The following is a 12,500-nucleotide window of genomic DNA, read 5'->3' as shown; positions in this document are numbered from 1 at the left end:
TCTTCCAGAGAGAGTTTATCTCTTCAGTGGCCAGTAAGGCTATGTACCACCAGGTACCAACACCGGACAGGTGCTGGTGGTGACCTTTCTGCTATGTAATATAGCCAATGTTCTCAAGATTCCCCCACCTAACCCAACCTTCAGAAGTTGGTCCGCCACAACTCAAGACGCTCAGCCATCAACAGCCTCATGCTGGCAGAACCATTCTCAAGATCATCACTCCATCTTAAGTTGACTCGCATCCGGAAGGTGTTTCACTTTAGACGTTGATATGAGTTAGACCAAGTCACCCGGTCACATGGAGGCCACATGGAGGCCACATAGAGGCCGGGTGACATATATTACATAAATTACATAAATTACATAAATTACATAAATTACATAAATTAAACATTTGTAATAATATAATTAAACAGATCATTTTTTTAGGTTAAGCTTCTGATGTGAAGGAACGACGAAAACAGTTACCAAACGTTGTGTCCGTTCAGGAGGGTGTCCGTAGTGTCCGTTCAGGAGGGTGTCCGTAGTGTCCGTTCAGGAGGGTGTCCGTAGTGTCCGTTCAGGAGGGTGTCCGTAGTGTCCGTTCAGGAAGCTGTCCGTAGTGTCCGTTCCTGAGGCTGTCCGTAGTGTCCGTTCCTGAGGCTGTCCGTAGTGTCCGTTCCTGAGGCTGCCCGTAGCGTCCATTTAGGAGGCTGTCTGGGCGGGGGTGCCGACAGCGCCCCCTGTGACCCCCAAGGTCTTCGCCACACAACTATTGACTATTACCTGCTGCATTATATAAACTTATGACACAGCTATTGCACCAGCGCCACATAGATCTCCCGGCGTTACAGTACTCTGTCGTGCTGGGACGGGGTGCCCAACCACTTGGAAGGTCGGGGATCGAACGCCGACCTGCATGAAAGCGAGACCGTCTCTCTACCGTCCAGACCAAGTGGTTGGTTCATATCCAGTTCGGTTATCATCAGGTTCCTCTTGAGGCCTCTTGTTCTATTTTCCCGCATCTGGAAAACAATCTCTGTCTACGTGTTCCATTGTATTGCTTAGTTTGTCACTGCTGTTATGTGTCCCCCTGTCACTGCTGTTATGTGCACCCCTGTCACTGCTGTTATGTGCACCCCTGTCACTGCTGTTATGTGTCCCCCTGTCACTGCTGTTATGTGCACACCCCTGTCACTGCTGTTATGTGCACCCCTGTCACTGCTGTTATGTGCACACCCCTGTCACTGCTGTTATGTGCCCCCCTGTCACTGCTGTTATGTGCACCCCCTGTCACTGTTGTTATGTGCACCCCCTGTCACTGCTGTTATGTGTACCCCCTGTCACTGCTATGTGCACCCCCTGTCACTGCTGTTATGTGCACCCCTGTCGCTGTTGTTATGTGTACCCCCTGTCACTGCTATGTGCACCCCCCTGTCACTGCTGTTATGTGTACCCCCTGTCACTGTTGTTATGTGCACCCCTGTCACTGTTGTTATGTGCACCCCTGTCACTGTTGTTATGTGCACCCCTGTCACTGTTGTTATGTGCACCCCTGTCACTGCTGTTATGTGCCCCCCTGTCACTGCTGTTATGTGTACCCCCTGTCACTGCTATGTGCACCCCCCTGTCACTGCTGTTATGTGTACCCCCTGTCACTGCTGTTATGTGTACCCCTGTCACTGTTGTTATGTGCACCCCTGTCACTGTTGTTATGTGCACCCCTGTCACTGTTGTTATGTGCACCCCTGTCACTGCTGTTATGTGTACCCCTGTCACTGTTGTTATGTGCCCCCCTGTCACTGTTGTTATGTGCACCCCTGTCACTGTTGTTATGTGCACCCCTGTCACTGTTGTTATGTGCACCCCTGTCACTGTTGTTATGTGCACCCCTGTCACTGTTGTTATGTGCCCCCCTGTCACTGCTGTTATGTGTACCCCCTGTCACTGCTATGTGCACCCCCCTGTCACTGCTGTTATGTGTACCCCCTGTCACTGTTGTTATGTGCACCCCTGTCACTGTTGTTATGTGCACCCCTGTCACTGTTGTTATGTGCACCCCTGTCACTGCTGTTATGTGCCCCCCTGTCACTGCTGTTATGTGTACCCCTGTCACTGTTGTTATGTGCACCCCTGTCACTGTTGTTATGTGCACCCCTGTCACTGTTGTTATGTGCACCCCCTGTCACTGTTGTTATGTGACCCCCTGTCACTGTTGTTATGTGCACCCCTGTCACTGTTGTTATGTGCACCCCTGTCACTGTTGTTATGTGCACACCCCTGTCACTGTTGTTATGTGCACCCCTGTCACTGTTGTTATGTGCACCCCTGTCACTGTTGTTATGTGCACCCCTGTCACTGTTGTTATGTGCACACCTGTCACTGTTGTTATGTGCACACCCCTGTCACTGCTGTTATGTGTACCCCCTGTCACTGGTGTTATGTCCTCTCGTCCGTGTGTGTCACTGGTGTTATGTCCTGTCGTCCGTGTCTGTCACTGGTGTTATGTCCTGTCGTCCGTGTGTGTCACTGGTGTTATGTCCTGTCGTCCGTGTGTGTCACTGGTGTTATGTCCTGTCGTCCGTGTGTGTCACTGGTGTTATGTCCTCTCGTCCGTGCCTGTCACTGGTGTTATGTCCTGTCGTCCGTGTGTGTCACTGGTGTTATGTCCTGTCGTCCGTGTCTGTCACTGGTGTTATGTCCTGTCGTCCGTGTCTGTCACTGGTGTTATGTCCTGTCGTCCGTGTCTGTCACTGGTGTTATGTCCTGTCGTCCGTGTGTGTCACTGGTGTTATGTCCTGTCGTCCGTGTCTGTCACTGGTGTTATGTCCTATCGTCCGTGTGTGTCACTGGTGTCATGGGAGGCGGAAGATGTCTGCCCGTGACGGATGACGAGGGGGAAGCTCTCAGAACGACCACCAGCTTTAAACTCATTAAATCAGTGATACAATCAATACGGGGAAGAGAGTGAGGGTTGAGTACTTACCTAGAGGGCGGGGGAGGGTGTTGTCGGTGGTGATGGTGGTGGGGCCTAGGTGGTGGTGGTGGTGAGCAGTGGTGGTGATGGAGGTGGGTGGTGGTGCTGGAGCCTAGGGCGGACCTCACTCACCATCCTCTCACTACACTTACTTCCCCACGCTCATTAACTCTCCACCTTCAGTTCCATACCACTTAAGTTTTCCTCAAACTGTGAATGAAAGCAAAAATATTGAGAATAATAAAAAATAATAAAAAATATATAGATGAAGTAAGGTATTTCACGATATTAAACTTTACATTCCCCCAAACTTTACATACGGGAGCCGGTCGGCCAAGCAGACAGCACGCTGGACTTGTGATCCTGTGGTCCTGGGTTCGATCCCAGGCGCCGGCGAGAAACAATGGGCAGAGTTTCTTTCACCCTATGCCCCTGTTATCAAGCAGTAAAATAGGTACCTGGGTGTTAGTCAGCTGTCACGGGCTGCTTCCTGGGGGTGGAGGCCTGGTCGAGGACCGGGCCGCGGGGACACTAAAGCCCCGAAATCATCTCAAGATTACCTCAAGATAACCCCAACCAGCACAGTCCTCGACTGTCAGAAAGAATCTGCCACTGTCCTGACCCGAGAGAGCCGGAGAAGCAGGCTGGTGTACAGGGCTAGAGTGTACCTCTCAGGCAGGAAGCAAAAGTTTACAGTGAGAGCCAAGATACAGAGAAGGAGAGAGGCTACGTGTAGACTACCACAGGAGTTTGTGCTGGCACCCATCCTGCTTCTGGTACATGTCGTATCTGGACCATCTCTACAAGTCGTCTGAGAAATGGCTGCTAGAGTTAAACTCGGCTAAAAGCAAACTTATGTGGATTGGAACAGGTGTGAGATAACCTGTACAATAGTATAGGCTGAAGGGAAGACTGTTTTACACCAGGAATGGTGTATCTATCCCAGTTACCTGGGACAGAGGTAACACAAACTCTAGCGCCAGACGCACACATTAACATAATACCGTCATCAGCATATACCAAAGTGGCCAACGTCCGTGTATACTTCAGGTGTATACTTCAGGTGTATACTTCAGAAACATGGACAGAATAAGCTTTGTGAGTCGCCATACACGCCGTGTGTGTGAGACTCGCTGATGAAGACATATGTCTGGCAAGGAAGAATGAGAAGCATCTCATCATGACTCTGGCCCCACAAGAATAATAAGTCAAAACAAGAAGCGGTACAAAGATATGCAATAAAGTTGGTCCGTGAGGTGAAGCCTCCCAGCCAGCAGGCGAGACTGGGGGGGACCGGACACCACCGGACAGTAAGGCCACCATGAAACAACATATAACAATTTAAGGACAACTGATAAAGTAGACAAAAGCAGCATTTTTGAAAGCCAGGAATAACAAAAGGAAGGAACACGTGGCAGCTGGACAAATAAGTCACAAGAGATGTGTGATTTTTTCGGCGCTAAAGTCATCAACACGTGGAACAGCTCCGGGGTAGAAATTGATGTTAACTCAATACAAAATTGTCAATGTTAATGTGATGAAAACGTGGAGACCGAGTCAAACCTCTAAGGGGGGTTTGGGAGGCGTGGCTCAGACTCTCCTATAAATCTATATCCCTCTTCCCAACCCAGTATTTGACTAGAGGTTTTATTTCTGCACTTATACAAAGTTGTGTTTCGTGTTCAATTCTGTGTTGGTATATTTAACCTGTTATTAATATTTCCTTTGTTATACCTTCCGTCCATTCGTATACTTCAGTCATGTCGCCCATTATTCTTCGTCTTTCTGGTGAAAGCAAATTATATATGTTTTCATCTGTCTGGCCCTGCTTGTTGGCCGGGGTGCAGCAGGAGCCTCCACTGGCGACCAGGAGCAGCTACCACACAAGCGTGTGTGTGTGTGTGTGTGTGTGTGTGTGTGTGTGTGTGTACTCATCTAGTTGTACTCACCTAGTTCTGTCTGCAGGATCGAGCACTGACTCTTGGATCCCGCCTTTCGAGCATCGATTGTTTACAGCAATGACTACGATCCTATTTCCTTATCATACCTAGTTTTAAAATTATGAATAGAATTTGCTCCCACAACCTGTTCCTTAAGTGCATTCCATTTTCCCACTACTCTCACGCTAAAAGAAAACTTCCTAACATCTCTGTGACTCATCTGAATTTCCAGCTTCCATCCATGTCCCCTCGTTCTGTTACTATTCCGTGTGAACATTTCGTCTATGTCCACTCTGTCAATCCCTCTGAGTATTTTATACGTTCCTATCATGTCCCCCCTCTCCCTTCTTTCTTGTATTGTAAGGCACAGTTCCCTTAGGCGCTCCTCATACCCCATCCTTCGTAGCTCTGGGACGAGTCTCGTTGCAAACCTCTAAGCCTTTTCCAGTTTCTTTATATGCTTCTTCAGATGGGGACTCCATGATGAGGCGGCATACTCTAAGACTGGCCTCACGTAGGCAGTGTAAAGCGCCCTAAATGCCTCCTTACTTAGGCTTCTGAATGATGTTCTAACTTTTGCGAGTGTAGAGTACGCTGCTGTCATTATCCTATTTATATGTGCCTCAGGAGATAGATTAGGTGTTACGTCCACGCCCAGGTCTCTTTCTCGCGTCGTCACAGGTAGGCTGTTCCCCTTCATTGTGTACTGTCCCTTTGGTCTGCTATCTCCTAGTCCCATTTCCATAACTTTACATTTGCTCGTGTTGAACTCCAGTAGCCTTTTCTCTGACCATCTCTGCAACCTGCTCAGGTCCTCTTGGACGATCCTGCAATCCTCATCTGTCACAACTCCTCAACTTTGCGTCATCCGCAAACATCGACATGTAGGATTCTACTCCTGTAAACATGTCGTTAACATATATTAGAAATAGAATTGGTCCCAGCACCGATCCTTGAGGTACTCCACTCGTTACTGTTCGCCAGTCCGACTTCTCGCCCCTTATCGCCCCTTTGGCTTCTTCCTATTAGGCAGTTCCTTATCCATGCTAGGACCTTTCCTCCCACCCCCGCCTGCCTCTAGAGTTTGAATAGCAGTCTCACGAGTGATACTGTATCAAAGGCTTTTTGGCAGTCCAGAAATATGCAGTCTGCCCAACCATCTCTGTCCTATCTTATCCTCGTTATTTTATCATAGAATTCCAGAAGGTTTGTTAGGCACGATTTCCCTGTCCAGAACCCATGTTGATGTTTGTTTACAAATCTAATGTTCTCCAGATGTGCAACCAGTCGTAGTATAATTATTCTTTCCAGTATTTTACAGGGGATGCTTGTTAGTGATACAGGTCTATAGTCAAGTGCCTCCTCCTTATCACTTTTCTTGAAAATCAGTACAACATTTGCCCCTCTTCCAGCAATTGGGCAATTCTCCCGACATAAGTGATTCCTTAAAGATCCTTACCAGAGGCACGCAGAGGGCCTGCGCTGCCTCTTTTAGTACCCACGGTGATACTTTGCCTGCACCTATGTGTGTGTGTGTGTGTGTGTGTGTGTGTGCTCACCTAGTTGTACTCACCTAGTTGTACTCACCTAGTTGTGTCTGCAGGATCGAGCATTGACTCTTGGATCCCGCCTTTCGAGCATCGGTTGTGTACAGCAATGACTCCTGTCCCATTTCCTTGTCATACCTGGTTTTAAAATTATGAATAGTATTTGCTTCCACAACCTGTTCCTGAAGTGCATTCCATTTTCCCACTACTCTCACGCTAAAAGAAAACTTCCTAACATCTCTGTGACTCATCTGAGTTTCAAGCTTCCATCCATGTCCTCTCGTTCTGTTACTATTCCATGTGAACATTTCGTCTATGTCCACTGTGTCAATCCCTCTGAGTATTTTATACGTTCCTATCATGTCCCCCCTCTCCCTCCTTCTTTCTAGTGTCGTAAGGCACAGTTCCCTCAGGCGCTCCTCATACCCCATCCCTCGTAGCTCTGGGACGAGTCTCGTTGTAAACCTCTGAACCTTTTCCAGTTTCATTATATGCTTCTTCAGATGGGGACTCCATGATGAGGCGACATACTCCAAGACTGGCCTCACGTAGGCAGTGTAAAGCGCCCTAAATGCCTCCTTACTTAGGTTTCTGAATGATGTTCTAACTTTTGCCAGTGTAGAGTACGCTGCTGTCGTTATCCTATTTATATGTGCCTCAGGAGATAGATTAGGTGTTACGTCCACCCCCAGGTCTCTTTCGTGCGTCGTCACAGGTAGGCTGTTCCCCTTCATGTATTGTGTGTGTGTGTGTGTGTGTGTGTGTGTGTGTGTGTGTGTGTGTGTGTGTGTGTGTGTGTGTGTGTGTGTGTGTGTGTGTGTACTCACCTAGTTGTGCTGGCTGGGTTGAGCTCTGGCTCTTTGGTGTGTTGAGCTCTGGCTGTGTGAGTGTGTATGTTCCAGCCAGTGAGGATGTACACAGGAGGGAGGAGAGAAGCCAATATGAGGGTGGCCGGGAGACACACACCATGTGAGTGGTGAGTTGACTACCGTGACAAGGCCTGTTATTACTGTCCGCTCACCGCCCCCCCTTGCTCCTGCCCCCCCCCCCCTCGCTCCTACCTCCCCCCCGCGCTCCTGCCCCCCGCGCTCCTGCCCCCCGCGCTCCTGCCCCCCTCGCTCCTGCCCCCCGCGCTCCTGCCCCCCGCGCTCCAGACCCCGTAACGTGGAGTCGGCTATCACGTCACGTTCGTCTGCTATCTGGATGGTCTGCTAGCTGCTACGTCTGCTATCACGTCACCATCGCGTGATATCTAGACAGCAGGAGCAGTGACGTCATCAACTGTTAGTGGTGGCATTCTGAATATTATTACGTGATAACATAATTATTGTCATTGGCTTCCAATGGCTGAATTATATTGTTAGTGATGCAGACTGGAAATGTAACTTGTCTTGAACACTTATAGTGTTGTAGGCTGCTAGTGTGAGCAAGAACTCTCGCTCGCTCTCTCCCTCACTCAACACCACCACTAGTGATAACTTGATCCCTGCCTGTCACGGAGGTCTGGTACCTGTGACAACACCTGCTAGCATGTGTTATGACCAGGACACATGTTCTGCTAGCACCCGGAGCATGTGTTATGACCAGAACACATGTTCTGCTAGCACCCGGAGCATGTGTTATGACCAGGACACATGTTCTGCTAGCACCCGGAGCATGTGTTATGACCAGAACACATGTTCTGCTAGCACCCGGAGCATGTGTTATGACCAGGACACATGTTCTGCTAGCACCCGGAGCATGTGTTATGACCAGGACACATGTTCTGCTAGCACCCGGAGCATGTGTTATGACCAGGACACATGTTCTGCTAGCACCCGGAGCATGTGTTATGACCAGAACACATGTTCTGCTAGCACCCGGAGCATGTGTTATGACCAGGACACATGTTCTGCTAGCACCCGGAGCATGTGTTATGACCAGAACACATGTTCTGCTAGCACCCGGAGCATGTGTTATGACCAGAACACATGTTCTGCTAGCACCCGGAGCATGTGTTATGACCAGAACACATGTTCTGCTAGCACCCGGAGCATGTATTATGACCAAGACACATGTTCTGCTAGCACCCGGAGCATGTGTTATGACCAGGACACATGTTCTGCTAGCACCCGGAGCATGTGTTATGACCAGGACACATGTTCTGCTAGCACCCGGAGCATGTGTTATGACCAGGACACATGTTCTGCTAGCACCCGGAGCATGTGTTATGACCAGAACACATGTTCTGCTAGCACCCGGAGCATGTGTTATGACCAGGACACATGTTCTGCTAGCACCCGGAGCATGTGTTATGACCAGAACACATGTTCTGCTAGCACCCGGAGCATGTGTTATGACCAGAACACATGTTCTGCTAGCACCCATAACTATCTACGGGCTCACCATAGCCCGTGTTACTTGGAACTTTTTGTTCCGGGTAGCGAATCTTTAACAACAACAACAACAACAACATGCTACCAGCCGGAACAGTTTAGAGAGCGTGTGTGTGGAGAGACGGAGCATCTGGTGTTAGAGAAGAGGACTGCTAGGATAGGAAAGAATAGTGAATGAAAAATAAGTAAAGAACAAGTTTTAGAGGAAGAGATACAAGAAATGAGATAGAGAAAGAGGGAGAGAATTAGGGGGGGGGAGAAAGGGAGGGAAGGAAGGGGAGGGAGGGAAGGGAGAGAAGGGAGAGAGAGAGGGAGGGAGGAATGACACAGCTAACAGCAAGTTTTCTTGTCAGACAACATTTTGCTCACTCGGTCCTCTGTTCCCCTCCTGCCGTCCCCACCCTCTGGCCACTCTTGTTGTTGTTGACACCCCTGGTACACTTGTGCCTCAGCCAGGGGGGGGGGAGGGAGAGAGAGAGAGAGAGAGAGAGAGAGAGAGAGAGAGAGAGAGAGAGAGAGAGAGAGAGAGAGAGAGAGAGAGAGAGAGAGAGAGAGAGAGAGAGAGAGAGAGAGAGAGAGAGAGAGAGAGAGAGAGAGAGAGAGAAGACTGAAACACAAGGTCGTCTCTCTCTCTCTCTCTCTCTCTCTGGGGCCCCATACCCCCCCCTCTCCCCAGTTGCGCCACATAACTAGCGGGTGTGCCAATTACCGTGTTTTAGTGTACCCGATAAACCAACACACTGAGGATGCAGCCAGCGTCGGCCAGCGTCGGCCAACGTCGGCCAACGTCGGCCTGCGTCGGCCTGCGTCGGCCAGCGTCGGCCAGCGTCGGCCAACGTCTGACGACACATCATCACCACCACACCACCTCCCTCTGGAAGGTAAAATTAGCCTAAGCTGCTCTATCCCTTTGAAATATATTTCTTTCTTGTCTCAATAAGCATACTTGAACAACCTGCCTCTGGTCTTCGGGGGTGTCCTTATATATTTCAATCCTTTGTTAAAAATTCTGTTTAAATCTATTTCTATCTCTTCGCTATATTTCCATCTCTGAATACTGTACTTCCATCTCTATATAATTCTCTATATATTCTCTCTCTCATATATATATATATATATATATATATATATATATATATATATATATATATATGTCGTACCTAGTAGCCAGAACGCACTTCTCAGCCTACTATGCAAGGCCCGATTTGCCTAATAAGCCAAGTTTTCCTGAATTAATATATTTTCTTTAATTTTTTTTCTTATGAAATGATAAAGCTACCCATTTCATAATGTATGAGGTCAATTTTTTTTATTGGAGTTAAAATTAACGTAGATATATGACCGAACCTAACCAACCCTTCCTAACCTAATCTAACCTATCTTTATAGGTTAGGTTAGGTTAGGTAGCCGAAAAAGTTAGGTTAGGTTAGGTTAGGTAGGTTAGGAAGTCGAAAAACAATTAATTCATGAAAACTTGGCTTATTAGGCAAATCGGGCCTTGCATAGTAGGCTGAGAAGTGCGTTCTGGCTACTAGGTACGACATATATATATATATATATATATATATATATATATATATATATATATATATATATATATATATATATATATATATATATATATATTATATATACACATACATATCCCACCGCCATATACTGCATTTCAGCACTGTTTATTGTAACCACTGGATATAGTGGGGCTCTTGCAAGCGCTCGTTCAAGCAAACTGTTGCCAGCTGCAGCACAAAATGCCGGCAACACCTGGTGTGAGGGTCGGCCTGGTGAGAGGAGCAACACCAAGCAAGCAACACACTGTAGAGTGACGAACACAAGAGCTGAACACTAGAGTGAGAACTCTCGTTCACAACCTCTTCCCTGTCTCTTGTTCTCTCTGCCTTGTTGTTCCCTGGCGTTCACTCTCGTGTTGTTCCCTGGCGTTCACTCTCGTGTTGTTCCCTGGCGTTCACTCTCGTGTTGTTCCCTGGCGTTCACTCTCGTGTTGTTCCCTGGCGTTCACTCTCGTGTTGTTCCCTGGCGTTCACTCTCGTGTTGTTCCCTGGCGTTCACTCTCGTGTTGTTATCTGGCGTTCACTCTCGTGTTGTTATCTGGCGTTCACTCTCGTGTTGTTATCTGGCGTTCACTCTCGTGTTGTTCCCTGGCGTTCACTCTCGTGTTGTTCCCTGGCGTTCACTCTCGTGTTGTTCCCTGGCGTTCACTCTCGTGTTGTTCCCTGGCGTTCACTCTCGTGTTGTTCCCTGGCGTTCACTCTCGTGTTGTTCCCTGGCGTTCACTCTCGTGTTGTTCCCTGGCGTTCACTCTCGTGTTGTTATCTGGCGTTCACTCTCGTGTTGTTATCTGGCGTTCACTCTCGTGTTGTTATCTGGCGTTCACTCTCGTGTTGTTATCTGGCGTTCACTCTCGTGTTGTTATCTGGCGTTCACTCTCGTGTTGTTCCCTGGCGTTCACTCTCGTGTTGTTATCTGGCGGTCTTTTGTTCCCAAGCGGTCTCGTATTGTTCCTGGCCCCCATCTACTATAATGTGGTAACATCTATCGTGATGTGATAGATGTGGCAACATCATGATAGATGTTACCATATTATAGTAGATGAGGTCCAGGAACAATAAGAGACCGCTTGGGAACGAAAGAACGCCAGGTGACAACAAGAGAGAGAGCGCCAGGGAGCGACAAGAGAGAGAGCGCCAGGTGACAACAAGAGAGAGAGCGCCAGGGAGCGACAAGAGAGAGAGCGCCAGGTAACAACAAGAGAGAGAGAGCGCCAGGTGACAACAAGAGAGAGAGCGCCAGGTGACAACAAGAGAGAGAGCGCCAGGTGACAACAAGAGAGAGAGCGCCAGGTAACAACAAGAGAGAGAGCGCCAGGGAGCGACAAGAGAGAGAGCGCCAGGTGACAACAAGAGAGAGAGCGCCAGGGAGCGACAAGAGAGAGAGCGCCAGGTGACAACAAGAGAGAGAGCGCCAGGGAGCGACAAGAGAGAGAGCGCCAGGTAACAACAAGAGAGAGAGAGCGCCAGGTGACAACAAGAGAGAGAGCGCCAGGTAACAACAAGAGAGAGAGCGCCAGGTGACAACAAGAGAGAGAGCGCCAGGTGACAACAAGAGAGAGAGCGCCAGGGAGCGACAAGAGAGAGAGCGCCAGGTGACAACAAGAGAGAGAGCGCCAGGGAGCGACAAGAGAGAAAGTCTCCCTCCACAACACACACCAGGGACCAAAAAGTGAAGTTTAAGAGGAAAAAGCAGGAATAAAACACTAGGGAAGGATGAAAGCGTATCACACGTGACAAGTATTACCAAACACGCCATAAAACACCACCATCACCGGCAACTGTGCTCCTCCACACGCCACAACACACACACACACACCACAACACACACACACACACACACACACACACACACACACACACCACAACACACACACACACACACACACACACCACAACACACACACACACACACACACACACACACACACACCACAACACACACACACACACACACACGCACACACACACACACACACAGTTCAGTTGCCTGCAGAAATGGCTCCAGACTCTTAATCATGGGTTATTTCAACCATGGAAAGATAGACTGGGAGAATGGGGACCCACATGGTGGTGCAGATACATGGAGAGCTAAACTCTTAGAGGTGGCAACA

At 48.7% G+C, this 12,500-nt stretch overlaps 1 long non-coding RNA gene across 1 annotated transcript in view; it reads right to left on the bottom strand.

The window, feature by feature from the left end:
* LOC138369787 (uncharacterized) overlaps positions 1-12,500 on the bottom strand; it is a 61,765-nt gene that overhangs the window by 29,086 nt on the left and 20,179 nt on the right. Inside the window, exon 3 of the long non-coding RNA XR_011229950.1 lies at positions 2,966-3,166. This is a non-coding gene — a long non-coding RNA (uncharacterized lncRNA). The remainder of the gene's footprint in view (positions 1-2,965; positions 3,167-12,500) is intronic.

The sequence above is a fragment of the Procambarus clarkii genome, chromosome 29, assembly GCF_040958095.1.
Source record: "Procambarus clarkii isolate CNS0578487 chromosome 29, FALCON_Pclarkii_2.0, whole genome shotgun sequence".
Classification (NCBI taxonomy): domain Eukaryota; kingdom Metazoa; phylum Arthropoda; class Malacostraca; order Decapoda; family Cambaridae; genus Procambarus; species Procambarus clarkii.
This window is presented reverse-complemented; position numbering and strand designations above follow the sequence as displayed.